This window comes from Empidonax traillii, unplaced genomic scaffold (genome assembly GCF_003031625.1).
Source record: "Empidonax traillii isolate 1590-97213 ecotype Southwest subspecies unplaced genomic scaffold, ASM303162v1 scaffold1002:size361594, whole genome shotgun sequence".
Classification (NCBI taxonomy): domain Eukaryota; kingdom Metazoa; phylum Chordata; class Aves; order Passeriformes; family Tyrannidae; genus Empidonax; species Empidonax traillii.
The window spans coordinates 163891-169095 of record NW_020956195.1 but is presented as its reverse complement, the minus strand read 5'-3'; the positions used below and the strand labels follow the sequence as shown (position 1 = coordinate 169095).

At 49.6% G+C, this 5205-nt stretch overlaps 1 protein-coding gene across 1 annotated transcript in view; it reads left to right on the top strand.

Moving 5' to 3' along the window:
* Positions 1-5205, top strand: part of PAPPA2 (pappalysin 2) — a 90763-nt gene that overhangs the window by 9690 nt on the left and 75868 nt on the right. The gene's annotated exons all lie outside the window — the stretch shown is intronic.

Genomic DNA, 5205 nt, shown 5'->3' with positions numbered 1-5205 from the left:
TTCTTTTTTTTTTTTTTTTTTTGTTTTTTTTTTTTTTTTTTTTTTTTTTTTTTTTTTTTTTTTTTTTTTTTTTTTTTTTTTTTAAAGCCGTTTCTGTCTTGGTGTCAGAGAAAATTGCTCATTCCCTGCTGCCAGCTCCTGGTGCTGGGCGGAGGTGCCCACCGGAGCGGGAGTGGTACCGTGCAGATGGCAGCATCCATGGAGAAAAGCTGCAAGGGAGGGTTTTAGGGACACGATGCTCCTTTGATCTTCTTTCTCCTTCACTTTTATTTTTTCCCTGTGCTGTGTGAGCAGGTAGGCTGCGGCCATAAATCCTTTTTTTCCAAACGTGCTTCTTCGCTCTGCTTCCTCCCAGGCAGGACGTGGAGGGAGGAGGGGAGCAGGTGTCTCTGCTTGGGTGGTGGTGAGAGAGAGGAGCAGGGCTTCCCCTCTTCCCTTCCTGAGCCTTTTTCACCCATCCTTAACTTGCCTGAGAAAACATAGGAGGAGGATGGGGATCCTTTCTTCCAGTGCATCTCAGCCACGCAGGGAGGCATCACGTTGTGTCCCTGCCTGAGCAACACCCCCCAGAAGATGTTTTCTCACCTCTGTAATTCTCTTTGGGGACAGCCACCATTGCCACCCTGTGCCTGCCTGTCCCCCTTGTTTCCCATTCTATGAGCCAGCACAGAGCTGCTTTCCTGAGCATGGAGGAGATGAACAGCCCCCCTGTCTGCACAACTCTCCACTCGTGGTGGCCACCAGCACCCAACACCACTTGGCCTTGGCTCCGGCAGGGCCAGGGCTCAGTCCTTGCCCTCCCTGTGCATTTAGAGAGATGTTTTCATCCTCAGACAAGAAGGGCTCCACCTTAAATTAAGAAAGGCCAAATTTTTGCTGGTATGAATCAGGGCTTCCATTTGTCAGGATTTTCCCCTGAAAGTTGGGAAAGAAAACAAAACAAAACAAAACAAAAACCTTGCTTCTGTGGGAAAGGAATGGGAAAATGGGAACACTAGGGAAATAACAAATCTTTTGCAATTTTCTTTCCGCAGACCTCATTGGTCTGCTCAGAAGACAAGATTGATTGTTTGTAGGCTAAGCTCTGAAAAACGAAATCTGAAGTGCCTGGCATTTGGGAAATGTGGGGGCATGAGTAGAATCCTGCTGCCACTGAGCTCTTCTCATCTGCCTTGGGCTGGCTTCTTCAGAGATCACAGAATAAAGGAGTCATGGAACGGTTTGGGTGGGAAGGGACCTTAAAGACCATCTTTTTCCACCCCTCCTGCCATGGGCAGAGACACCTCCCACTAGAACAGGTTGCTTAAAGCTCAGTCCAAACTGGTGGCGCTGGTGGACCCCCACCCTCCCTGGGCTCCCCTCTGCTGAGGGTACTCTTCAAGGATATATATGTTTGTGGGAAAACCACTGGGAAACTGGGTTTGGGAAAAACCAAGCTGAGCTTGAGCTTGCCCAAGAGCACGGCCAGGTTGGTGGTGTTCCCCCAAAGTCAGAGGACGAGTCCCAGGATGCAGGATCAGGAGACCTCAGCCTGAGGGGTTTTGTTCAGGCAGAGCTCCTGCTGAGCGAGTGCCGCTGCGTTTGCTGCAAGGTATTATACTTAAATGAACATTTATGAGGAGCGGGGCAGCTGGTGGAGTTACAGAAGGATTTTTAGGGTGGAAGCCAAAACGGGAGAAACAACGCGAAATAAAATTTAACAAACTGCGGAAAGGCGGCCCAGTGGGAGCCAGGTGCTTTGATGGGAACAGCAGCTCTGGGTCTGTAACTGGAGGAGAGCAAGCGAGCGAGCTGGCTGCTGCTCCCTGAGACGTCTCTGCTTTTTCATCCCTGTGCCAGAGCCCAGGAGGGAGCTGAGGCTTTGGGAGAGCTGGGGGAGAGGGAACCCCCGCTGAGGGAGGTGCTCTCTGCATCTCCTTTCAGATCGAGGTGGCGAGGCAAAAGCCTTAGTTCTTTTGCATGAACTAAGTCATCTCTGCTTTATTTCGTTTCGAGGCTCTCACAAAGAGTGGTTTGGATTTGAGTGTTTCTTAGTGCGGCCAAAAATAATCGAAATGAGAAAGTCAGAGCGAGACATTGGGCAATTTCTTGCCAGCATTGTGGACAGACTGAGCCCATTTTTGTGAAGGGGCTCAATACCTTGTCTTGACTTGAACGACCTTAAGCACTCATGCAAAAGCTTTTACCATCCTAACACATCTCTCATTTAAAATCCCCTTCCCCTGGGCTGCAGCTTAGAGAGAGGCAAAGCAGAGGGAAAAGCCTGAGGAGCAGTGGTGGCTCCAGTGCTTCTTAACTGTTGGACATCCCAGAGTACTTCCAGGCCCACACCTGGTGCTGGCATATACCCTCACCCATGCTTAGCAGGGGAGAGAAATGAATTTTGGAAAGAAGAAGATGATGATGATGATTATTATTATTATTAAAAGGGCATGTAGTGACCGGACAAGGGGAAATGGCTTTAAGCTGAAGGAGGGCAGGTATACTTTAGATATTAAGAAGAAATCCTTCCCTGTGAGGGTGGGGAGGCCCTGGCACAGATTGTCCAGAGAATCTCTGACTGCCCCATCCCTGGAAGTGTTCAAGGCAAGGCTGGATGGGCCTTGGAGCAGTGGAAGGTGTCCCTGCCCATGGAATGAGAGTGGAATAAGATGAATTTTAATGTCCTTTCCAACCCAAACCATTCTAAGATTCCATAAAAACTCTGGTGGGGATGGAGCCAGCTGTGGCTGAGGCAGGAGCTGCCCCCATCTCTGGGGTAGGGGATGATGCTGAAATGATGGCAGTGGCCATTCAGGCATCTTGTCGGGTCCTTCCTGCACCCCCTCTGGTAGCACATGGCACAAGACGAGTCCTGCTGTGCCCTGAGCCAGCTGGGCCACCACCCACATGCAAAACCCATCAGTGAGACTGTGCACTTGTGGCCGGAGGGAGACTTTAGCAAGAACTCCTGTGAAGAGCTGTGTGTAGACATCCCTGCAAGGGACCCCAACAGCACCCATGGGAAGCAAGTCAGGGACTTGTCATTCACCCTGACCCACCACATGAGGAACGAGGGGACAGGCAACATCAAGAGAGCTGCTGACTGTTATCCTTCACCCCGTCTCATCCTGATTTAAAGCATATTCCAGGAGTTTCTGGCAGTGCAAAGTTAGGGCCCGGAGTAAAATTTGCCTTGATTTTCTGCAGACTCCCATTTTCTTGCAGAGCCTGAGTGCTGCTGTAATTTTCTTGGAAGGAAAGCAGCAACAGCTCATTAACAGCAATTAACACTCAGCGAGGGTCCCCCTCGGGCAGTTAGTCAATGAGAGTCTGGTGTGTGACACAGTTAATGTGAAAAGAAAAACCAGAGGGGAGTCTGGAGAGCAGAGTGGGTAAGGGCTGAGCTGCTGGGCCTTTCATCTCGCTGCCCAAAGTAATGGCAGAAATAACCCAAGTGACAAAAGGAGGTGAAAAATGACGAGGTATCTCCAGCCTTGGTGGCCTCCGCTGGGATGACCGCGGCTGTGATGTTGAAGTGTACCTGATTAACAGGACACTTGATGGGTTTTAATGCAAGCTTAGCTGGCCTCCAGTCCTAAGGGAAGGGTGCTTAATTGGGTTAAGGCTGCTTGGGAACCTCCTGCTGTTTAAGCCTTGTCTTCAAAAGCTGATCCAGATTAACCTCACTAAATGTCTCTGGTGGACGACCCTTGAAGATGAAAGAATCACTCCCAGCTATTCCCTGGCACTTAAGCAGCCCGTTGTCAGGAGATGTTCAGCTGAAAGTGGTTGGAACTGAGGGCATTAAGGGTGTCAAATTGAGAGCAGGTGGGGCAATGATGGCATTTTTGGGGCCACAGCTGACCTGCTCGGACCTTAATCCCAACCAGATGGTAAAACAACATTTAAATTAGCTGCTCACTTCCTTTTCTTCTTCTCTGGCTACAGGAAACCTTTCTCCCCGTGAAAGAGGGCTGGTATGTGCGATGTTATTTTAAAATTGGAAGATTTGGCTACACCCTGAGGTCACTAACAATTTGCAGAGCATAGAATCAATTGGAGGTGGTAGGTGGCAGCTGCTTGTGGTGGTTGATCACTTGAAGGGTGGATGGAGAGGGTGTTTTCAGTGATTTTTTCACTGCTTGTCAAGTGTGGAGTGGAAGAGACTGATGTTCCCATGAGGAAAGCAGGGCTGGGAGGTCCCCTGCTCAGGACCTGAGCTCTGGCTGCTTTTGAGCTCCCTCTGGCATCCCTTGGAGTTCTGTTGGCTCATACCCAAATATTGTCCCGTTGTTCCCAGAGAACCAAGCCTCAAGTGCTGGACTCTGGGCTTGTAAGTGGTGAGGAGATGGGTGCTTTGGGAACACCAAAGAGGGCAGTGATGGGTTCAGTGGCTTTTGAGCTTCTTGCTTCTCCTCTCTAGCAGGTCTGCTGGTGCTGGGGGGATATAGTAGTAAACAGGATTTTTTGTTTGAGCCTGGTGGTTTGTTGGTGGATGCTTTAAAATTTCATGAGAGCGAATTTGAGCTCATTGGAAAACTTATTCTTTCCTTGTAGGAAAGTCCTCACTCTTTGAGCTTTCCCATGGATGAATGATTTCAAAGATAGGAGGGAATGTCCTTGGTAGACATTATATTAGATAGGAAAGATGTCCATCAAGCTGCTTGCTGGTGATGGGATTTGGAGGCTACATCCATGTGAATGTGCCTCTGGGTGGCTCAACCACTGACATGAGCCCAGCAGTGGGATTTTGCTCCCAGGAAAGAGGATTTGGGATGGTAAATTTGGCATTGCTGTGGCAGAGGAGGTGCTAATGGGGGCTCCAGCATGGAGATTCAGTCTAAGGGCACACGTGGCAAGATCAAAGTCTGACTCAGCCCCTCCCTCAGGCCAGCAGGACTGCGGGAGTGACTTCTTTCCAGCAGTAAAGACCTAAGCACTGAGATGCTGCTGTCCAAGGGACCGTGTCAGGTCTTGGGAACACTGTTCAGAAGCAGAGGGCTGCTCCCTATCTTACTGGCCTCTGGTGGGGACAGGGCTCTGTTAGCCCAGGGAGCAGAGGAGTGGGGCTGGAAGAGGAGCACAAGAGTGTAGAGATGTCCAGGTCTAAGGGACTGCTTCCCAGTCTTTGGTTTCTGCTCTAGCCAAAGCAGCTCGTTCATGTGCCCAGATCTTCCCCGCCTTTTTTTTTTTTTTTTTTTTTTTTTTTTTTTTTTTTTTTGG